Source organism: Leptodactylus fuscus, chromosome 2 (assembly GCF_031893055.1).
Source record: "Leptodactylus fuscus isolate aLepFus1 chromosome 2, aLepFus1.hap2, whole genome shotgun sequence".
Taxonomy (NCBI): Eukaryota; Metazoa; Chordata; class Amphibia; order Anura; family Leptodactylidae; genus Leptodactylus; species Leptodactylus fuscus.
In genome coordinates this window covers 59,939,339-59,965,139 of record NC_134266.1, presented here as the reverse complement: position 1 = coordinate 59,965,139, position 25,801 = coordinate 59,939,339, and positions in this window count along the sequence as shown.

The following is a 25,801-nucleotide window of genomic DNA, read 5'->3' as shown; positions in this document are numbered from 1 at the left end:
CCCCACCCCCTCCACTCCGCCCCTGTTGTCCGCCTCGGGCAGCGATAAAGGTAGGTTCACCCCTGTCCCCATTCTAAAAGTTGGTATGCTAGCTGGTAGTGTGAATGTATCCTAAAAGATACTGAATTGAAGCAGATTGTACATGTCCCCTCTCCTCTTCAACAGCTGATGACCCTGTAGATAGGTCACCAGTGTATGAATTATGCATTTGTGGCTGGGAACCCCTCTAACAATCATTTTTAGAACAATCCAGCATATATTACACATTACTTTTACATACAGTATACCTCTTTCTTATCCTGGATTTGCAAAGAAAAAGGAAAGAGCAAAAACCAAGAGGAGACATCTTATTGGCGCAGGGCCTATATTCTATGCTATAAGGCCCCAGCAGTTTGTAGTTTAATACATGTTATGTCACGGTAATACATGTTAATTCATGCAGTGTAGAATACCAGCACATAAGTGAGCTCGCTGCGGTTCAGACCAGTAGAATGTTAATTTTTCTGCATATTCTCACCTTTGCAATGTGTAGGATGAATCCACAAATAACACAAGCTGCGAAATTGTCTCAGATCTGCTGGATATTTACAGGAAAATCCACTGCGGAAATATTCCCTGACCTTACATCACACTAGGAAAAGCACCGCCACTTAGTATTGTTATAGAGTGGGAATCAACATTTGACGGCATTACATCTAATATACTTTTACAGCTGCTTTAGGAGGGATTGGGAGTTTTTCTTGTAATAATAAGAACGCTTTAAGCTTGACGTACACTTTCCAGCATCTGAATGTATTTATGACAGTGATAGAAGACTTGTAAAATCAGCATTATCACTGCGGCCTCTCGGATGATGGATTTATAGTTAATACCCGCGTTACCTCTCAGTTTTAACAAGAGCATAAATTTTGATGCCTTTCTGTGGATTGACAGCTTTATGTATTTGTATAAATCATACTATGAAACTGAGCACTACATGTAAAATATTAGAGATTTTCTATGGATTGTCAGTGTAGCTTATCACTAATAATGGAAGTCTTTAAAGGGGTTTTCTGGGACTAGTATATTGATTGCTGTGGACTCTATATTACTTACCAGACACAGTGCCATACATTGTATAGTGGCTGTGCTTGGTATTGCAGCTCAGCCCCACTAGTATATGGCTACAAACAGAGAAGAAGACAATTCTTTTCAGATTAGAAGTGATCCATTTCCAATAATTGAATTGAAGCTAGAGATGAGCGAGTAGTATTGCATCGAGTAGGCAATTGATAGAATACTACGGTATTCGGAATACTTGTACTTGGTCGAATACCACGCAGTAAACCCCTTTAGCGTTTACTGCGTGGTATTCGACCAAGTATGAGTATTTCGAATACCGTAATATCCAATGTGCATACTATATACAACATGGGGCAGGAAGCTGAAAGCTGGGTGTTGGTACTGCAGCTCAGCTCCCATTGACTTCACCTGGGCGCCTTCACCATCTGGATTCTACACAATAAACTACTTCCATGTACAGTTGATCCATGTGGCGGCCATCTGTCGGCCCCTACCAAACAGATAATTTTGGATAGGCTATAAATTCCGAATTCGTGGCCAACCCATCTAAGGGCACAGAGAGGTTGGACTATAGTAGTGGAGAATTGAGTATTTTGACTGCTTGGGCAAAGCATTTTCAGGATAAATTTTTCCCAGTTTTTTTTTTTTTACTTTATTTTATTTTTAAGCAAACTGAGCTGATGGGGAAAGTTTCAGTGGAAACAACAGTGGCTCCCTCTGTCCTCACATAGATAGCCAAGCTGTGCTTGTGCAAAACAGTAACATCCTTTCCTTCTTGTCCGAGCACAACTTGAGATAATCAGTAGTGGGGGTTAAAAATGTGAAAAGTGATTTCCAAATATGAAAAATCAATTTGCTTACTGAATCCTAATATGGATGACTTGTGAACCATTGCATGAAATACAAAATAAATCAAATATGACTGTACAGAAAACAAAAACTGAGGTCAAGATTTTGACATCTGCTTCCTGTTGCCATCTGACACTGTATTGAGGATGTGAAAAAAGGGGGGCACCTACCAGCAAGATGGGGCTCGTTTGTTGCAGACAATTAAAATGACTGGTGGCCAGTTTATAAATGCTTCCGATATGGGGCTGAGTAAGTTTGGAGTGGATAACACTTGGAGCGACATCCAGGTGTCATCCGAGTGCATTCACATCTAGGGGGGCTTCAGATTCATGCTGTTTTGAAGACACGGACCAGGATGGGATCAGCTCCATAATCCTCCACGTCATCGAGACTGGAATGGCTCGGAAGCCGCCATAGAGGTGGGCTGGAATTAACTTGGATGTCACTCTGATTGTCATCCGAATGCATTCCACTGCCAACTCGGCCCCACATCAGAAGTCTGCTTGGTTGTGTGTATGGGGCCTTAGTCTGCTGATGCTACTATGGTAATCCCAAAGCAAGGGCAATATATGTATTACAGTAAATTACCATTATAAACTAGTGAGCTGCTATACATCTCATTACTGCAGGAATTATTGATTTCTATAGTATAGCAGAATAGTGTCCAGCATTGAGTCCTGACTGGCATATGTGTGTCAAAGAATACCTATGTTAAGCGTGTAAACTCTTACAGTGTGGCAGTGGTCCACAGCAGAACATCTTGGGTTGGCAGCAATGCTATAACAAGTCTGGCATAGTACATTTACAAATAGGCAAGATGCCATGAAAACAGATGGTCATGAAAGTAAACAGACTGCAACTAAGAGTCTCTGTGAAATTGTAGCTTTCGAGAAACACTGACTGTAATTTGTACAGTATACATCTAAATAATGGCATTGTTTACATAGGTTAGAAAATGGGATTTACATCAAGTATATGCCGTGTCAAAATGTGCCTGATATTTAGAGTATATTAGTTTTTCTCTACATAGATACACAGTTCCTTATAATTTCATGTGATTTTAGGTCCAATATTCTAAGGGAGCGTTCACACTACCGTCGGTGTCCAACAGGTAGTGTCCGCTCCTAGTGTCCGCTCAAAATCTAGTGTCCGCGACTTCTCAAGCGGACATGCAGGGTTCCTCTGTCTGCTTGAGAAGTCGGACATCTTCACTTGCGGTCAGGAAAGGACGGGCACGGAGTGCAAAAGAATGCACCCGATGCCCATTGAAATAAATGACAGGTGTCACGGACACAGCTAGTGTCCGCTCCTAATGTCCGTGAGAGATTTTGAGCGGACACTAGGAGCGGACACTACCTGTCGGACACCAACGGTAGTGTGAACGCCCCCTTAATTAGAAATGAGAAAACATTTCCTGACATATCGATTAAAGGGGCTGCCTAACATATCAATTAAGGTTAAGGCCCCACGGGACATCCTGCAGCGCATCGCAGTTCTTCCCACAATACTTTAAAAAGAAAATTTGCTGAGTTTTCCTCCGCGGATTTTCTGTTACAATTATACTTATGGGGAAACCGCTGGTGTTTCAGTAGTTATAATTGACATGCTGCGATTTCCAAAACTGCAGCGGTTTTGGAAATTTCAGCATGTCCACAGCGTGGTTTTTACCGCAACGTGGGCATAGGATTCCTTAGAATCCCATCCACTTTGCCATTACTGTAAAATGCTGCAATTTTTCCCAGTGGGCAAATCGTGGTGTTTATGTCCCGTAGGGCTCCGGCCTAAAAAGGATTTCTTGCCCAAAATGCATTTTTCATACTAATGTGATTTGTGGGGGGAAAACACCCAGAACCTACACAGATCAGCTGCTCCGGAATCCTCAGACGGCTGGAAGCTTCTGCAGTGGATAGGGAGCGTGAGCGGGCTACTCTTATTCAGGTAATAGGAGCGGACCTTCACATCCTCAGAATCTCTGCTGTGCATGTAAAGGTATGTTCACATAGCGTGTTGCACAGGATGACAGCAAATGGCATTAATAGTAGTTTGTTTACTTATGTAGCAGAATAAAAAGTCCTGCATGCAGAACCTTTTTCTTCCATTAGAAAAGTAAAATATAAGGGGCAACAGGGTGGCTTAGTGGTTAGCAATGCAGCCTTGCAGAGCTGGAGTCCTGGGCTTCAATCCCGCCAGGAACAACATCTGAAAGGAGTCTGTACGTTCTCTCTGTGCCTCCATGGGTTTCCTCCCATACTACAAAAGATATACTGATAGGAAAAAAAAATAGAAAAGTAAAAAACAGAAGAAATCTTCCATCATGCTTTTTACATAGAGATGAATGCAGACAGACATCCAAAGAGGAGGCTCCGTCTGTATATGTGATTTAATGTCCGCAGAAATCTGCATTAAATAATGGTAGCGTGAACACACCTCAAAACTTCATGTTATTCATATGCAAATGAGGGAAAATTGTTTTTTTTAAAAAAAAAATCCAGATCTGAGACCAAACCTCAGGTAAAGTACAACACGTTCCTAAAACACTTTCCCCTCACTTGTATATGAATAAAATGAAGATTTACAAACTGCTACTTTAAGAAAAAAAAAAAAAGATTATTTCTTCTAATACAAAAATAAAAGCAATAAAAATTATTTTAGCTGCTGTATGAAGTTTAATCCCCAATAATGTATGCAGTTGGACAATTTTTTATATTGACTTGTTAGATAAATTTTTATGTTGTAGCCATAACCATTTCAATATAGTGCAACCTGAAAACTTAATAAAAATGACTTTCTACAGACTAGAGCAAAGCAGTTACATGTTTAATCTAATAGAAGCATAGCTCTTATTTTTCAGAGAGCCAAACTGGCACGCCGTAATGTCATGGGGTTCAACTTCATCCATGAAAGTCATTGCATTCCTTCCTTTGGTTAGCTTCCAATGACAAAAGCTGAAGCCGTCTTGGGAAAACGGGAAGCCTTAAAAGTGCGTGCTGTTACACTGTTTGATGCGCGAGAGCTTTAAAGTACATATCAGTCAGTAGGCGTACTGTATATCACTATAGATAGATCTAAGAATATTTATTGTTACATTTTTAAAATTAAGTATTTAAATCATTAAATCTAAGGAAAAACGAACACGTAAAAGATAAAAAATAGGAAAACTGCGTCATAAAAAAAATTGTCAATGTTTTGTAAATACTAAGCATTTTAGCAGATTCGGCTTAGGTAAAGGGTAACTCAAGGGTTTTCTGACACAGGAATTGTTTTATCACCCTGGATTCCCTGTGGCTAAATGCGTAGGCAATCACAGAAATGCTTTTCACCTTTCCACTCTTGCCTTGAGGGATATTGTGGATGCTTTGGAGAAAGTCACCTTCAGGCGCTGTTTTGACTTTCTTTTTTTTAATGTTTTTTAAAACAAAACCTGTCAGCAAAATATTCAAGATTGATTGAAATCAAAAGCCTGGGCATAATAGAAAGTAGTGCTCAACATTATGACTCCATGACTATGTACCCTTCATGAAGGTATAAGGTTTCATTACACAGTGACACAGTTAAATTGGTTTTCCCATCTAGGGTAGTTATTCAGAGGATAGGGGATAACTTGCAGATCAGTGGACAGTGGTCATGTGGTGGGTACATACACCACTACATTCATTTCAAGGAGGGCGCGGGAGATAGCTAAGCACTGTTCTTCAGCTATCTGAGGCACTCCCATTGAATTGAATGAGGTAGTACATACATAACCTATCCATCACAAAACCAGTGTTCCATTCAAAATCCCATTATCTCCTGAATGGTTCTGTTCTGAATGCTCAGACCCCCTTGGATAGGAGATAACTGACCCAAATAGATATCCCATATATAGATATCCCATATATGCTGGCTGGATACTGGGAGTCCAATGTCCCTCCACCTAAATGAATCACAGTTGCGCATGTCCTCTGCTGCTTCATTAAACTCTATTGTGCTGCTGAATACAGTCAAGTACAATGCTCAGCTATATTTGCTAACCCATAGAGTTGAATGGCGGGGCCAGTGGATAGGATATGAGCACTGATTGTAGGACAACCCTTTCAATTAGACATGCATCAGTGTCACGGGAAGGACCTGGAATTATTTTCAGCTTCTGAAAACAGAGAATTCACCAGCAACATAGACGGGGATTCTTTACAGTAAGAACAGTGAGGCTATGGAGCTCTATGCCCCAGGAAGTGGTGATGGTGGATTCATTGAACAAGTTCAAAGAGGGCCTGGATGTATTTTTTGAACAGAACAATATAACGGGTTATGAACTGTAGATTTTGTTAAGGACACGTTGATCCAGGGTTTTATACTGACTGCCAGATTGGAGTCAGGAAGGAATTTTTTTCCACTGAAATGGGCAATTGGCATGAGTCTCATGGGGTTTTTGGTCTTCCTCTGGATCAACACTGTAGGGGATTATAGGTTGGACTTGATGGACTGAGGTCTTCATCCAACCTCATCTACTATATAACTATGCAACATAAGTGGTTTCTTGTGAATTCCTGCTTTGATATACTGTTATCCTTCCTCTTTTGCAATCTCTATTTCTTTGAAGTTTACCTTGAAAATAAAGATATCACAAGGTTTCTCATACTAGGGACCTCCAGTGATTGTCAGTTAAAGGTTCCTTACAGTTCCATCCAGGGGAAGCTAGTGGGGTTTTCCAACTTATTTTTATTGATGATCTACAGTGCCTTCAGGATAGGTCATGATTAAGAGATCACTAGGGGTTTGACCCCCTTTAATCTACTGCCTAAAGTGACTGCGGAGATCACACAAGTGCAACAAAATCTTCATTGTTTACATCATATGCCATCTCTTTCACTGCGCTTGTGCAATGTAATTACAACCTCAATTCACGTATTGATGAACTCTCTGGAGGATAGTTCATGAATAAAAAGGAGCAGGAAATTTCTCTAAGCATTAGATCTTATTCAGATGACAGTGAAAAGCAGCCATGTCATTGCCACTAATAAACAATTAGAGTGAAGGATTGTATTCACATGCCTTTTTTTATATTCAGAAAAATTAGATGGAATGGGCAGAAAAAAACAGACGTGTTCTAATTGTTTGTTTTAATGGATATATGGACTCAATAGAAATCAAGGTGTCATTTATTAAATGTGGTCATTCCATCTATTAAAAACAGATAATTGACTTGGGCCAAAAAAAATAAAAAAAAACACTTAAATTCATCTATTATTTTAACATCTATTAACCCTTTCCCCACACTACTAGTAAAAAAATAAATAAATAAATAAAACTAATAAAAAATAATAAGTTCAAATCACCCCCCTTTCCCTAGAGCACATATAAAAGTACTTAAATACTGTGAACACATACACATTAGGTATCCCTGTGTCCTACAAATCTATAAAAAAAAAAAAAATATATATATATATATATATATATATATATATATATATAAATATATTATTTTTTCCATATGGTAAACGCTGTAGCGGTGGAAAAATCAAAAGTGCCAAACTGCCGTTTTTTCACTGTTTTGCTTCTGATAAAATATTGAATAAAAAGTGATCAGATCAATACAAATTCCCCAAAATGGAATAACTTAAAAATACACTCAGCCTCACTAAAAAAGACGCCCTATACATCCCCATACACAAAAGTATAAAAAAAAGTTACGGGTGTCAGAAGATGGCAACTTTTAGAAAAAAAATTTGCGGACAAAGTTTTGGATATTTTTAAAGGGGATGACATGTAAGCCATATACGTTTAGTATCTTTAGAATTGTACAATAACATAGAATACAGGTGACATGTCATTTTAGCTGCACAGTGAATACTTTAAAAATGAAAACGTAAGAAAGTCGCACAAATGTAGTTTTTCTTCAAATCCACTCCATTCTGAATTTTCTTTCCAGCTTCCCAGTACATTGTATAGAATAATGAATAGTAGCATCATGAAGAAAAATTTGTCCTGCAAACATTAAGACCTCATATGTCTCTGAGAGCAGAAAAAAAAAAGCTGTGGGGTTTGGAAAAGGAGGGGGGGGGGGGGGGGAGTCAAAAATGAAATTTGAAAAATGCCTGCAATGAGAAAGGGTTAAAAACAGATGCAGAATAAATCATACTCCACCATCAAAAACAGACATGAAAACATTGAACGGATGCAAAATGGCTGTCAAAATAGATCTGTTTGTCCATTTTTCATGGCTGAAAAATGGACATAACCATGAATATAGCCTTATATAGAGCCCATGCAAATATACAAGTTCCCTGTCGTCCTCAACAGCGGCACAATGTGGGGTATTTCTGCCCCTGTGTGCTGGTAGGACAGGCGGATATTTAATTAGCCAATAAGATGCGTGGCAGGCCCTATAAGAGGGCACAAGAACCTCCCCTCTGCGTGTTTTTTTCTGTCCTGTGTGGACAGAGGACAGGTGTGAGGACTTGTGTCCTCTTACAGGGCTCAGCTGTTGAGCTTGATGTTTTTGTCAAAATCACCCTCTTCCTATGGAGAGGGTGCTGGTTAGCCTGCGTTGGCTTTTCCCCCTGAATCCTCCTTCTCCTCCCCCGCTCCCTCCCCTCTCCTCCTTACCCTTTCAGCGTCTGTTGAGCGCTGATCCTCAGAGCCGCACCACGCCACTGCGTCCGTGGTTACGGCGGGTCCGTGCGGCAGCCGGAACTCCTCTGTATGGCTGCATTCGCGGCGGCCGCACTTTGCTTGCGCTCACTTCCGGTTTTGACCGGAAGTTCGCAGCGCGGGTTAGAGGTCAGGCCGGCCGGCGGCACGGCCAGCTAAACTATCCTTCACTTCACTTCAGGCTCCACTCCCAGTGTTCGGAGCCCTAGCGGAGGAGAGGGTGAGTGTTCCCCTGGCTTGGGGATTGCTGGGGAGGGGAGATAGTAGCCTTTATTAACCCCTGTTTTGGGGTAGTGGATGGGAGCGGTTAGCTCCTCCCATTTCCGGCCGGCCAGGTTAAAGGTCAGGCCGGCCGTGTCACTTGTACCTTCCTGCTGCATCTGGAAGGCTGTGCTATTATTGTGAGTCTGTTATTGGTCTCACTGGCATTGCGTTTGCGTTTGTTAACCTGAGTCTGGTTATTATCTGTCACCTTTACTCATCCGGTCTTCTGAACCTGGTAAGATCTACCCTTTTTAAAAAAAAAAAAAAAAAAAGTGCAATGGTATGATGCATGGTGACAGTTTGCATGGTCTATTATCTCTTTATTGCAGGATATGTCATCCTCTACTACCCCTCCTGGGGATGGTAGGAGGAAATCCTCTGCCAAGAGGAAACACCTTTCCTGTTTTAATTGCGACACACCGCTCCCTGATGGTAGGTAGCGGCTTAAGGGGTTGGTCCCTTTCATGTGTTGTGGTCCTATAACTTGCCTATTATTTTTAGGCTATGAATGGGCCCGTTGTTGCGGGTGTAGAGGTCCTCCACCTGAGGAGCCCTCTCCCAGAGATATGATGGCCTGGGTCAAGGAGATGGTGAGTTTGGGCATCGCTTGGGTAAATAGGTTTTCCCTTGCTTGTTTTCTCCTTTTGTTTTGCAGGATGATTCCCTCAAAGGAATTCATGCCACCTTGTCTCAGCTTACCAAAAGACCATGCCCTGAGCACCGTTCCTCCTCCCTGCCACCTTTGGAATTGCTGCGGGTGGCATAGGATGATTCTTCTGAGGACGACTCAGTAATTTCCGGCAGACCTGTGTTCCACTATGAACAAACAGGCAGGCTGCTGAAGTCCATCCGGTCTACAGTGGGCCGAGATGTTGACGGGGAAGCCTCCACGTCTGCCTCTGGGGGACATATTGCCTTCCATGCGGACGCCACGCTGTCCGACCTTATGGCGCAGCAGTGGAAACAGCCAGAGAAGGGACACACTCTCTCCAGGATTTTCAAGACTTTGTTTCCTGTTGACACTGCCCAGTGGGATTCCTGGGGGCCTCCCCCGAAGGTGGATTTGGCCATTGCCAAGCTGTCCCGCAGAACCCTGGTGCCCCTAGAAGATGGTTCCAATCTTCAAGACCCTCTGGATCGCAGGGCGGACTCTGCTCTAAAGAAGATCTACTCCGCTTCCTCTGCACAAGCCTCTGTGGCCATAGCCTCCTCCACGGTTGGCGACTTTCTGCGCAACCGTTTAGCCGCCTTGGAGCGGGATATAGATGCGGGCGTGGATAGAGACGAAATTCTGTCCTCTATGAAGAGAGTTCATAGGGCCGCAGATTATCTGGCAGAAGCTTCCCGCCATCAATTGAAGATCTCCGCCAAATCTATGGCGTTATCCACCGCTGCCCGTAGACCCCTGTGGCTAAAGCCTTGGCGTGCAGATTTTGCATCTAAGGCAGCTCTCTGCGCTCTCCCCTTTGAACCGGGAAGAGTGTTTGGCCAAAGTTTGGATGCCATTATGGAGGGTTTAGCTGAAGGTAGGGGAAGGTCCCTACCTCAAGCATCCAGGGGCAGACGTGCTCCCTCTAGAGGCAGAGGTTCTTCCTCTAATTATAGACGCCCGGCTCAGCAGCGGCGTTCTAGATACCGCCCTAGGGGTGCCGGACGTGGCGCTCCCAAGGAGGATGCCAAGAGGAAGCCTGAGTTTTGACGTGGGGCAGCTCCCTGTGGCCCCTCTTCCTGTGGGAGGACGTCTCGCCTCCTTTTTCAAAGCATGGTCCACCCACATTCAAGACCCTTGGGTGTTGAAGATTATACAGCACGGGTATCATATCGATTTTCACCTTCCTCCTCCAGATCGGTTCGTCATCACCCGAATCCTTTCACCTTCTCAGCAGTCCAGTCTGGAAGCCTCGGACGCCGATTATGTTACCAAGGGCGCCCTGGAGAAGGTACCAACCTCAGATCACGGTCTGGGAGTTTACTCCCCCGTCTTTCTGGTCCCCAAAGTCACCGGGGGCTGGAGAATGATAATAGACCTGAGGTACCTCAACCAGTTTATCAGAAAGAGGTCATTTCGAATGGAGACCGTGGATTCCGTAGCTGTTTTTCTTCAACCAGGAGAGGTGATGGTTACCCTCGACTTGAAGGACGCTTATCTACATGTCCCTATTGCTCCTTCCCACAGGAAGTTCCTCAGGATTGCCGTTTCCATGGCAGGCCACAGGGAGCACTATCAGTTCACAGCTCTGCCTTTCGGCATCACATCCGCCCCACTGGTATTCACCAAGGTGATCGCTCCGGTCGCTGCGACCCTCAGACTTCAGGGTCTTTTCATCGTCCCTTATCTAGACGACTGGCTATTGAAAGCTCAGTCCCCTGCTGCCCTCCTCCAGCAGCTCAATCTTGCCATCAACTTCCTACAAGAATTAGGATGGATTATCAATTGGGAGAAGTCCGAAGTCGTTCCATCCACCCGAAGGAAATTCCTCGGTTTTTTAGTGGATTCAGAAGCGATGCAGATCTTCCTCTCCGGTCCGAGAAAAGAAAGGATCCAAGCCAGTGCACGATTCCTATTGCGCACTCGGCAGGTAACTATCCGCACCGCCATGAGAGTTCTGGGCCTAATGTCATCCTCGGCCAGGGCGGTCCCTTGGGCTTTATGGCATTTGCGTCCCCTACAGATAGAAGTGTTGAGAACCTGGAACAGGTCTCCACGGGGACTGCACAAGAAGATCTGCCTTTCTCCCGCTACCCGTCTTTCCCTCAGATGGTGGATACGCCTGAAAGACGGAAGGTCCACGGTCCCGACAGTGTGGACCCTGTTGACAACAGATGCATCCCAGTGGGGATGGGGAGCCCATTGTCAAGACAAAACTGTACAAGGACGATGGAGATGTCCGGAGCTGGGGTCATCCAATCTCAAGGAACTCAGAGCAGTGTACCTGGCCCTAGTACACTTTGCCCCGGAATTGAAAGGCAAGTCAGTCAAGATCCGGTCAGACAATACGACGGTGGTTGTTTATATAAACAAACAAGGGGGCACCAGGTCACCAACCTTGCTGAGAGAGACGAATCTCATTTTCACCTGGGCAGAGAAGAATCTGGTCCAGTTGTCCGCTGTTCACATAAAGGGCTCCCTGAACATAGTAGCGGATCAGCTGAGTCGGGGTATTACCGTATCAGGAGAATGGTCTCTCAATCCAGACGTATTTCAACAGATCATCCAGAGATGGGGTCTCCCGGAGGTCGATCTTATGGCTACCCGACTCAACGCCAAGGTAGGGACCTTCTGCTCCCTGTACCAGGAGGACAATCCTTTGGCAGTGGATGCCCTGTCCATCCCTTGGAGGTTCAGGCTGTTTTACATTTTCCCTCCAATTCCAATCATACTGAAGGTATTGATAAAAATAAGACAGGACCAAGCCTCGGGAATAGCCATAATCCCGTTCTGGCCAAAAAGGGCTTGGTTTGCTCAGCTCATACAAATGAGTCAGGGCATATATTGGAGGCTTCCCCCACTCCCAGACCTGGTAACCCAAGGAGAGCTGAGATGCCAGGATCTGAGGAGACTCAACCTGACAGCCTGGAGGTTGACCAGTCCCTATTGAGAAATAGAGGACTGTCACAATCCGTCTTGAAGACCCTATCCAGCGCCAGAGCAGATTCGACTAACAAGAACTACCGTCGAATAAGTAACATCTTTAATGCCTGGTGTCTGCAGCATCAAGTGGACTCCACCGATCCCCCTACGGAGGCGATCCTGGACTTCCTTCAAGACGGACTAGACAGAGGTCTCGCTGTGGCCACACTCAAAGTACACGTTGCGGCCCTGTCCGCCTATCTGGGGAGGCGTTTGTCTCAAGATTCCTTAGTGAGCACCTTTATTAAAGGGGCAACTAGGCTGAGACCGGTGGTAAACACCCCTGTCCACCAATGGGACCTTATTCCGGTCCTAAACGCTCTATGTGTTCATCCATTTGAACCTTTGGAGGAAAGCTCCCTCAAGTCATTAACCGGCAAGATGGCGCTACTATTGGCAGTAACAACTGCCAAACGGGTTGGTGAACTGCAAGCCTTGTCCGCTGAGGAGCCATATACCACCTTTTTCTCTGACCATGTGCAGCTTAGGTTCCTCCCGGGTTTTCGTCCCAAGGTTCCATCCGCTGTAAACAGAAACCAGATAATCTCCCTTCTGGTATTTTTTCCTTTCCCTTCTTCTGCTGAAGAAGAGAGATGGCACAAACTGGACGTGGTCAGATGCCTACAGATTTACTTACAGCGCACTCGCCCTTTTAGGCGAACTGAAAACTTGTTGGTCAGCTACTCGGGGAGAAACAAGGGCGCCAAAGCCGCTAAAGCCACAATATCCCGGTGGGTGACCGAGACTATTAAGATCGCCTATACCACCCAAGGTTTGTCGGCTCCAGCATTTCTTCATGCCCACTCAACCAGGGCAGTGTCCACCTCTCAGGCTGAGAAGAGTGCCTTGCCGGTGGATCAAATCTGTGCAGCGGCCTCCTGGGTGTCGGAATCTACCTTCATCCGGCATTATCGCCTGAAGGACCAAGTGGCAGGTTCCACTGCTTTTGCCCATACCGTTTTAAGTTCGGTTATGGGTTAATCCCACCCATCCTGGGGACCTGCTTGCTATATCCCCATATTGTGCCGCTGTTGAGGACGACAGGGAACGAGTGATTATGAAGATAATCTTGTTTCCCTAAGTCCTAACAGCGGCACAAGATTTCCCACCCTGGGAATAATATCTTATGTCTAAAAGCTGTATATAAATATTATGGAGGTACTTTTGTATTTACACGCAGAGGGGAGGTTCTTGTGCCCTCTTATAGGGCCTGCCACGCATCTTATTGGCTAATTAAATATCCGCCTGTCCTACCAGCACACAGGGGCAGAAATACCCCACATTGTGCCGCTGTTAGGACTTAGGGAAACAAGATTATCTTCATAATCACTCGTTCTCTGTGTAATGCAGAACAGTACAGGTGCGAGAGAGATAGCCAATAAGGTTTGCACTGCAATATTTGTCCTATATGATAGGACAACAACCCTCGTGTATGAATAAGCGCCTACTTAGTCAACATTTATTTGCTGCTTGTATAATGACATTGAAAGCTACACACATAGGGAGATAAGGACAGAGACAGGGGCAGTGTTAAAAAAAAAAGTAGAAAACAACGGTTGCGAAAGAAGAAGTGTCAAAATGTGAATAATTAAATTCTGTCATAACTGTTGGAAAAACAATATAGCCATAACTTTTATGATAAATATTCTCAAATTGACCCCTTAGTCAATTAAATAATATGTTTCTGGCTACATTCTCTAGCCTTAACTCAAAGTTTTCTTCCTTTAGCATTAAAGAACTAATACAGATCCCCAATAGCAAGCGGTTTAATTAAGAAATCAGCGCCAAATGGATAACATAGATCAATTGCATCTGTCAGCATATATTTTCTATTATTTCCTCATCTCTAATACATTTTCTTAATCTGTTCTTTCTATTCTAGAAATGTATGGCTATCAGTTCTAGGAGTTAATTGAAATAGCAAAAAAAAAATAAAAAAAAATTGTTAAATGCATTTAATCTGTAGACATTGTGAAATTATTTTTCCATTGCTGCAATAAAAAAATATGTTGCAATGTTCCATTTCAGAAAAGTACTTTTGTTCAAGAGCCTACACAGTTATAGAAATGAAATGCAGTAATGATTTGTGCCTACTGCAATAAGGTAAAATTTGTCAAACTCTTTTGTGTGGGAAGCTACAACTGAAATATGAGCAGATAAAAAAATCTAGGACACCGCAATATATTTAGCAAGAAATCAGCACCATGGACAGATACAGACTTTCTAGAGAATCTTCACAAATGGATCAGCTTGCTTGATGAAATAAATATCTTGCAGTATTGTTAAACATCTATAGAACCGATAGCTGTACTATAACAAACTTGGATGATTGTGGTATCCATCAAAATTAACAATACCCCTTATTAACATAGATTGCTTTGTTAATACCTTCAACAGTACTGTCATTATCTCTACAACAAGCATGATATGAACAGTATGCAATACTGCCCCAATAACAACTACAACCAATAAGAATAATATTACCCTCTACGATGCCAATGCCTCTCCATTTCCATATGAACTAACAGTATGTAAATCTTTACACTTTTTACTATTAAAACACATAAAAATTATTTCCAACTGTCTATAGAACTAACACTATACTCTGTTTATATCTATAGAACCAATAATGCATACTTATCAGTTTTATAACACTCATGGAAAATAATGCAAAAGGTGGTTTTAGGGAAATGTTTCCCAAACTCCAACCCGGTTACACTCTCTCGGAGAAAAAGAGTATTCGATAATTCTATCTATAATTCAGATTATTTTTACCCCAGAATCCCAGATGCACACAGTAGTTCAAAACGCCAATATTTTATGCGTGTTTTAATAAATTCATTCATTCATTCATTAACAAATAGCTGAAAAAATTCATACAGTACATAAGACATTTGTGCTAAACAACCGAAATTACTCTTTTTTTTTATTAAAAATCCTTCTTCCTTTTAAATGGTCACTGGCCTTTCTGACTACTTAGTTTCATATAATAAAATGTGACTCTGGACCAAAATTTTATGCACTTTATTTAAATATGTTGCTGTTTTCTGCCTGAAAAAGCTCTCAAATGTTACTGCCACTAGATGTCTCCTTCCTTACCCCATCCTTTAACATTCCCACATCGAAAAATTCACAACTTCTAACAGTATCATGGTATTTCAGAAGAAGGGCCACAATAAAGCCTCCACCACCCCACAATTCACACTGAACGGCTCCACACTGGAGAAAACCAACAACTACACCTACCTGGGGCTGGAGCTCAGCCAATCAGGAAGCTTCAAAGCAGCAATAGAAACCCTGAAAGCAAAAGCCTGCAGAACCTTCTACGCCATCAGAAGACAACTGTACCACCTCAAACCACCGGTGAGGGTCTGGCTGAAGATATTTGACGCAGTCATCACCCTGATCCTTCTCTATGGCAGCGAGGTTTGGGGCCCAGCCACCTACCCAGACCAGTCAAAGTGGGATTCCAGCCCAACAGAGAACTTCCACCTGGAGTTCTGCAAATACCTGCTCCATGTCCATCGCAACACCACCAACATGGCCTGCAGGGCAGAGCTAGGCAGACTCCCCCTATGGCTCACCATACAGAAGAGGGCGCTAGCTTTCCAGGCACACATCCAGGTGAGCAAGCCCGACTCCTACCACCACCAAGCCTGGCTAAGCCACCTGAGCAAACCAGACATTCACCAACCAAACAGCAGCCAACCACCAAACCAAAAACACCAACAGATGATAACCAAGGCCGAAATAAAGGCGACCACAGAGGCAAACAGAGAGCGGTACATTGAAGAATGGAGAAATGAAATAAATAACTCCAAGAAACTCACCGTGTACCAATCCCTACAAAGGGACTACACCATGGCCACCTACCTGGAGAGAATACGCCACCCCAAGCACAGACAGACCCTGAGCCGGTACAGACTGAGCGCCCACAACCTAGAGATAGAGACGGGGCGATACAGGCAGACGTACAAGCCACGGGAGAAGAGACTGTGCCAGCACTGTGACCAGGGGGTCCTAGAAGACGAGACCCACTTCCTGCTACACTGCACCAAATACTCAGCTGTGAGGGCCGTCTACTACCAAAGACTCTCTGCCCACATCCCAGACTTCAGATCTGCAGACGAGAAGAGGAAACTCTACATCCTGCTAGGAGAAGAGGCATCCACTGTGGAGATCGCTGCCCAATACGTGTCCATCTGTCACCAAACCAGAGGAAGATGAGACTCCATGGACTGTTATATTTATCCCAAAACACCCGCCCCGCCCCCACCTCCCCATATAGCAGTCACCAACGAAGAGGAAGACGAGACTCCACGGACTGTTATATTTATCCCAATACACCCGCCCCACCCCACCCCCACCTCCCCATATAGCAGTCACCAACGAAGAGGAAGATGAGACTCCATGGACTGTTATAACCCAAACCCCCCCCCATACCCACCACCCACCCAACCCAACTCCCCCCCCCCCACTTTACTAGCTTTGGCAATGCCAAATACCTATTCGGACGTGCCAATAAAGCATTTTTGATTTGATTTGATTTGATTTGTATATTCACATATTGTATGGCTGAAATTTCTGCAAGTGTCTTATTTATCTTTATCGGGCTTAGTGAAATCCTTCCCATCTCCCAAAACAATGTCTTTCAGATTAATGGAAGTGGTTTGAGACACCGAAATGGTCTCTAATTGTATCTCAATATTACCTCAATAATACCTTTCCATGAGACATGGGACAAATTTTTACTATAAATAATACAAATACATAAGTAAATAAGATATGTAATACTCCTCTATTAATATTCTAATGAATTATCACACATTCTATAACCCAGTACACTTACACCCACAATGACTATCCATTATCTATCTACGGAAGGGGTGATGGAAATATGATCATTGGAGCCCCCACCATAACTACAACATGGTACTTGAGTGTCCCATACCTTCACCCTAAACAGCCACAACAAGAAGGAGTTTGAATGAGTGGTGGCCGAGCAGTGTCTGTAGCACTATACGCTGTTTCACAGTCCCATGAATATTTAATGGAAAGGCATCACGCACTCTCGACTGTCACTTCACCCAAAACCTACTCCCTGTGGTCATAAAGGGGCGATGAACATGTGGCTCAGAATTTGATTTTAGTGATCATTGTGGGGTCATCAGACATAAATTGCCTACCCTGTAGGTGGGTGATAAAAGTCCATTGTGGGGAAAACCACTTTAACTGTTACATGTCTAGCCTGTCTAACAGACTGGCACCAAAACCAGCATATCAGTCCACCCCACAGATAGATAGGTTAGGCTGAATCAAATAATATTTTCCATTTATGAATTGTTGCTTCTGTTGCTGAGATATCACTGGTTTTGTCAATATGCAAATGGCTTATTTTAATATTGACAAAAAACGCAATCTTGGCAAGAAAGGAAGCAAATCATAAGGGGAAAAACATGTTTGAATCAGGTGAGCCTAACCTATCTATCTGTGAGATAGTCTGACATGGCGATTCTGGTGACAGCCTCCATTTAAGGGTGCCTTCACACGATGTAACATGCAGCGTGATCTGGCACATATACGGCGTGTGAGAGTTTGTGCACCGTAAAAGCTCCCATTGATTTCAATGGGAGTTAGTATCGTATACACCGCGTTATTTTGCGGCCGTGATTTTGCGTATCATGCTGCACGTTACATTGTTTGAAGGCACCCTATGGATAAAAATGTATATCTATTTATGATATAATGAAGATAAAAAGTACACAATGATTTATAATAGTAAAAACAAGTTATATTACTCAGCATCTTGGAAGTAGAACAAAAAGGATTAGAGAAGCTTCTGCCAAGAATCTAGCTTTTTTCGTTACCGGAGATGTCATGCCCTTCTTTAACTCTACTGACCTAGAAGTGTATAGAAAGTAACAGGCAATATTTATATCCTGCTTATAAATTATGTATCTGATAAAAATGTAACAAAAACTATTTCAATTCCAGATCTGTATACCTGTCATTATACTAGGCTTTTTCCAACACATGTTTGCTGTATACTGAAATAAAATATAATATTTTCCTTGTAGGTGAATATATTTTAAGCATATTTTTGTTACAATATCAAAAAGTGAAATAATGGATAATAACAATTACATTTTCTTTGAGTAAGAAATGGATTTAAAGGATAAACCTTCGTCTTGCTCAGTAAAATTGTGTTTTGGAGGAAAAGCCTTCTTTATAAACCTTGATGGAAGCAATGTGTCAGAGGATAATACATCCTTTCTTAAGTCTACGAAAGCAATATTCACGAGAATAGAAGACTTATTCATCAAGTTTCCTGAAAAATGTTTCACAGGATTATCCCTTCTTCACAAAGCTTGGTAAGTCAAACTTTAGATATAAAACATTTTTTATAAAGCTGTTAAAAGCTACATTTTATTTAATAAGGCTTTGTTACAGGATTGCCTAATAAATAAAATGTATTAATGGAGCCAGGTTAAGAAACAATGCAATTTATTATTATGTTTCCAACTGAATAATAATGTAACATACATTACAGGAGAGGGGGAAAGGTAAGGGTCCTAGAGCTGGCTCTATCACATATACCTATCCACAAATAGCAGTACAGGTAATAATGGAGAGGAATATGCTGGGGGAGTAACAATTCAGTAAATACATCCCTGTTGAGTCTACTATTATATTGCCATTTGATCACGATGAGGAATAATATTTGACCCAGGGACCTGAACAGATCTTGCTTGGCCCATCTTATTTAAATATTCTGATATTTCCTATAGAAATTTGGAGCATGCCATGATGATTTCTAATATATAGAAAATTGCTCTGTTTTTCTTGATCTCTACTGAATTCTATGGAAGTTGTAATTGATATCTAGGTAAAGTCCTGCCACATTATTACACATACCGTATATGCTCGAGTATAAGCCGACCCGAATATAAGCCGAGGCCCCTAAATTTACCACAAAAACCTGGGAAAACTTATTGATTCGAGTATAAGCCGAGGGGGGGAAATGCAGCAGCTACTCGGTCGGAGTTTTTGGGTGTAGTTGTGGGGAAGGAGAGGGGGTGTTTTGGTTTTCTGTCTGCCCCTTCCCTGAGCTTGAGGACTGGGTTTTTTTCCCCCACGTGGAATTCAGCCTGGCTGAATATGGGGTATCTGCAGTGCTCCTATTAACCCCTTCCCGATGGAACAGGAGCACTGCAGATCCCCTATATTCAGTAGACCGGGCACTTTCAGACACAGGGACACCTAATGTGTATGTGTTTCACAGTCATTTCCTACTTTTCTATGTATTCTAGGGAAAGGAGGGATTTAGAACTTTAATTTAGGTTGTTTTTTTATTATATTGTTTATAAAGCTTCTTTTTTTCACTATTTTATGGGAGATTCTATACAATACTATTGTGGCTGGTCATAGACCCCCCTCCCAAAAAAAAAAAAATAATAATAATAATTTTTTTTTGCTTGACTCGAGTATAAGCCGAGGGGGGCTTTTACAGCACAAAAACTGTGCTGAAAAATTCGGCTTATACTCAAGTATGTACGAATATATAATTTAAGGTAGCATAAAGCTTCAGTTCTATGTATTTTGGGGTATGGAGACATGTCTTCTTTTTCAATACACAAATAGTATAGAAAGTAGAAACAGATATATGTTTATATGAAATACATATATCTCATATGTTCAATCCTAACACTTAAACTATCCTGTATGTACTTTAGCTCCGCTGATCTCAGTGAGCATTGCAGCTGCTATTTTTTTATTATAATGCATGGGCTTTACTTGTCTTTTTCTCTATAGATTTTTAAACTGCTCATGCCATAGTGTTCTCAGTAGAATTTGAGGATTCCCAGAAGAAAATCCTGTTTCAGTCAGCAGCAGTATTCACTGAGCTACTGTATATATGATTGTCACGGAGCAAAGGTATACGTCCTTCCTCCGGAAAATATCTTGAATCAACACGGACGCAAGAGGTCAGGAGACAACAGCAATTTATTGTAATCCACAAAGTTAGTAGCCGGTGGCGGTCACATCAACCGTAACAACAATAAGTCCACAGAAGTCCCAATCCAATGATAGCTTTGGCTCCTTGGTCCTGTAACTAAGTCCTGGCTCTCTGCAGAGCTGTGCACAGGCCGGCTAACACATACTAACTCCAGCTACAACTATATACTAAGACTGTTACACCTATATCTGTGGGTGGGAAGGGCTGAGTCACAGATCCTTCCCCCCTCACCTATACCAAGGAGAGCAGACTCCCTGTCTACTATGGACAATGCACCATCCAACCTCTTCTTGGAGACACTGATCAGATTATCTCCACCCATTGTCCTCACTGGTCCTCACTAGTTAGAGGTATTTGCATACAATGTGCTAACACACTAGACCCTAATCAGCCAACTACACATTGATGTATATAACAGGTTAGAGAATACATTCCACATGAAATATATATTACACATGGCCTATAGTATGGACTCTAACCATCCCGTGACAATGATCATGTACAATCCTCATTTCAGTGCATGCCATTCCGCTCTTTGCTACTCAATTTGTATAGTTTAACCCTTGTAATGCAAAGTGAATGACAGCTGTGATATGGGTATAGCTTAGGAGTATTACATTAAAGAGGTTTATCCAAGGAGTAATAAAACTTATCAGGGCGCTCCTTACACTGGTTAAGCTTTATTACTAATGTACATCCCGGTCTCCATATCATTACTTTTGGAGAGGGCTGGAGGGAAGGCCAGAAATCTGGTTCCTCAGTTTCTTCTGTAGCAGATCCAAGTCAGAGATGTCCCCAACTTCCCACAGATTTATGACTCAAGAGTTGAAGGAGTTCCAGGGGAGACATGAACCAGAGATCCATTCTCCCCAAAAGCCTTTGTCAAAGTAATAAATGGGGCATCGGGGACCTGGGAAGACATTAGTAATAAAGCTTAAACACTGCAGGGTAAAAACATCATCCTCATCTATCTTCCAATGCTCTAACAGAAAAAAAAACAAATATCAAAATAATACAGAGTTGAAAAAACAAGTTTATGCATAATTAAAATAAAATATATATATATCACATATACAATCGTAACACAGAAACAATCCCCAGCCCCCATTCTCTGCTGCAAACATCAGCACATATAAATAAATCATGTCCAGTTACCTCACATGGGTCCCTAATTACATAAAAAGTAGGCATGCATACATAGGATGTGAAAAAATAGGTAAGACACACGTGTGTTGGGGTATTCTACACAGTATATTATCATACAAAATAAGAAGTGAGCAGGGAAACCTTTCGCACAGTACTGTGTAAGCCCAAGCTAGGGATAAAGTGAATAAAGATGAGAGTAGATGAACAATTTAGCCAATGATTATGTTATGGAATTTCCACTGGAACAATTCCTGAGAGATACAGGACATGGCAGATATCAGAGGGCAGTAGAACAAGCAACCTAAATCTCACACAATGCTGGGAGATCTAGCGAAGGCACCCTGAATGTTCTTCACAAGAGCCAGGATGTATGCTGAATTTGGAACCAGATTATTGTCTCAATGGTGGAATGCAAGAAATAGAAACATTGCAATCTGAATGCAAACAAGATCTACAGTACAATTTAGTAGGCAGATGAAAATAGGAGAGCTGAATTAAAACAGTAAATGTAACCTTGTCGGGGTCAATCCAAGAGGTCAGAGTCAGCACCAAGTTCAGAAGAGAACATTTGCTAATTGATCTAAGGTCTGTATAATAGCAACAAACAGATATGATCAGAGTTCTGGAGCCAAATTTAGTAATTAACTAATAGCAGGCACCTGGGACATTGGAGAATAGGACTAAAATAACCCTCCTCAACATAACAGAGTTCTAACAGCTACAGAAAGCTTCATTATTTGGCATGAGATTACTAACAGTTTATCAATGCTGGAATATCTGGAGGACCAGTTAACCATTATAATGGTATCATGAGCCGTGTTTGTTCAGTGTAACATGCTACATTAATTTAGTGCATTTTTTATCATACCATGTGAAGGATGAATGATCTTTTTGGGAGGCTCTTTCACAAGAAGATCATTCCCGGGGGATATATAAAGTTTTGAACACATCCAACTTCTTTCTAGACAATGATCATCTGTCATCAGAAGACAAAATTTGCTGCTAAATTTCACCCAATGAAGTTTGTTGTGGTTGGTTACCTATTTTGATCCACTTTAGACTAAAGGTTATGTTCATGGAGGAATTTGGAGCTGAATTTGAGGTGGAATCTGCCTCAAAATAAGCTCCAATTCCCATTGTTGTCAATGGGAAGCAGTGATGAGTAATTTTTTTTTCAGGACGCTTAATCTTGACACAGATTCTGCAAGTGATTCTGCAGCAAGACTATGTTTCTGTTGGGTGACAGTTTTGTCTTTCTAGGCACAAGCTTGGAATGTGGACAAGAATCTGAGGCAGAGGATTTCCTCAAATCCCTTTTTGCCAGGTGAACAGCCCCTGAAGTGTTGCTGCTTATTAGATTGCTGAACCTGAATTGCTTCTAACCATCATAATACTCTCTAGACTGTCTATTTGGATGCCAAAACCCAACCTTTTACTTAGTTCTAGAAGTAAATAAGTTAAGGCTAAGATGGCTTTAAGTAAATGTAATATTTTCTACTAAAATGTAATAAATTAATCACTATTTATACAAACCATTAGGTTTATTTGTTACAGGTTCTCGTTTCAATATATAAATCAGTTTGCTACAGACAGGTCTGATACTCAGGCACTTTACAATTAGTTTATGTTTGGCAGAATGAAGTAATTTCATCCATCATGTTCTTACTTCCCTTCAAGAAAGTCAGAATTGATGCAGGTTAATGGATGACAGTATATATGTTAGAAGAACAATGAAGTTCCTTTTAATATAAACTGGCAGACAGGTTTAACTATAATTCAGTAAGCCATAGTTAGCTTGAGTTGTGCCAATGAAGTGATTGATGGCATCTTAAACAGACGTCTGATCTTTACCTATTTGCTCTTCTCTAGCTTCCTGTAATCTGATGCTTGAAATGCGATGAGAGGTAATAGTGAATTGTGTTCGCCTGTGGTTATCATCATTGGATAATCCCTTTTTTGGGGTAATCTGATAACATATTATCTCTGTTACTGAGATCATCACTGGGTTATAATATACATGGGAATACAGAAGTATTACTGAATATATCATTTTCTTCTGATCTGTTTTTATTTCCAGGTTGTAGATTTTTTTTCTTCTATGCTCTGTACATGATTATGCAGAGTTTCTATTGATGTCAATGGAGTGCTCCTTGGCAAATAGAACCTCCCCTCTATAATGCCCTGGAAAAAAGGACTTTTAATCTAGAAAGCACCTTGAGGCTAAGTACCCATGTTGCAAAATGTTTCATTGCGTTTTCAGCCTGCAGACTTACAGCCCTTATTATATCTCTATGGAAAACCCCAGTATTTCCACAGGTATAATAGACAGGCTGTGATTTTCAAAATAACACAGGCATTTTTGAAAACACAGCTTTTCTGTTGCAGATTTTTTTCTGAAATGTGTGGATGGGATTAGCCAGAATCTCATTCACTACATTTTTGCAATGTGGGGATTCAGCCAAAGTATAGTAAGAAGCATAAATGCTTCCTTTATATGTCCCATTTCTTTTTAAGGAACTCTTGACTTTGGCTCAAAAAAATGCAACAAAATTTGCACCAAAAAATCAGCTTTGACGCAACATGTGGTCTCAGCCTTAAACTGTTTCCATGGGATCAGCCTTCAATGTTTGAATGGTGGAGATCAAATCCTCTGTGGATGTTCAGCTCTTTGGATCATGAGAATGTAAGGGGAAACTTCTGGTACAAAAGAGGAGTAAATTGTGAAGGATGTGAGCCATGAGGCATGTGGCAGCTTTACATTGTGCCCCGCAGGGCGGCACTGCTGGGGATCACAGCTGCTTTCCAATTTTCGTTAGATGTTTTATGTTTTTGGTTTACATTAAGCCTCCCACTGAAGTCAATGGGAGGATTTTTTTTCAGCTCTGAAATTCCACACTAAATTCCTCACCATTTTCCTCCGTGTGAATGGACCCTGAGACAGAGTAGGCTGGAGCAGACTTTACTGACTTCTATTCTAAGCACACTCTGTGACCTCTGTAGAAGTCATTGTGACTAATGGAGTCTGAGTCTTATCTACAAACACATTATAGCTGTGGTCGTCAGTGAGAAGGCTGCTGCAAAGAAATCTCCTACAGAAAACCAGAAGTGCCTGCATATTATTTGGCTTAGTGATCAGTGTCTAAACATGGAAACTCAGAAAATGCCAAAAATTCTCAAAAAGTATGTTTATCATAAAACCTGATTTAAGAAATAGGTAATTTCTGTTGACACATTCCCTGTTTCACCTAATGGGTTACAGTGTACTTGCATTTTTTGTTACAAATCCCTAAGATGTTTGGACACAAACAACTTTTAACCACAGGATAGAAGATAAATCTATAATTGCTGGGAATTCCACTACTGTGACCCCAATTGATTATGAGTAGAGATGAGCGAGTAGTACTCAATCGAGTAGGTATTCAATCGAATACTACAGTATTCGAAATACTCGTACTCAATCGAGTACCACTCGCTATTCGAATGTAAAAGTTTGATGCAGAACCAGCATTGATTGGCCGAATGCTATACAGTCGGCCAATAAATGCTGGTTCTTCTCCTACCTTTAGAAGTCTTCTCCGTGCAGCTTCCCCGCGGCGTCTTCCGGCTCTGGATTCACTCTGCCAGGCATCGGGCCTGGGCAGAGCCGACTGCGCATGTCTACTTGTAGTGCCTGGCAGAGTGAATTCAGAACCGGAAGATGCCGTGGGGACGCTGCAAGGAGAAGACTGCATGGAGGATCCAGCCCGACCCTCACTCGTGGACTTGGTAAGTATAATTTGATTGAATGTTGCCTACCCCTGAAACGAGCATTTTCCCCCCATAGACTATAATAGGATTCAATATTCGATTTGAGTAGTCGAATATTAAGAATATCGAACCTCGAACATTTTACTACTCGCTCATCTCTAATTATGAGAACAGGGGTCCCATTTCAATGAAGCAATGTTTTTCTTTGCATGTGGCTGTTCCAGTTACAGTTTCCCATACAGTGCAACCCATTATTGTTTCATTCAAATGGCAGAAATGGACCCCTGTTCTTGTGATTTATAGTGGTCTCAGCAAGCATAGTATGTATCATCTATCCTGTGAATAGGCGAATAGTTTTGTTCAGGGGACAACCCTTTCAACCCTGTTTCATAATAGTTGATACAGTGATGGATTTTATACCTTTCCACAGCAATATGCTAAATTCTAGAATAAAC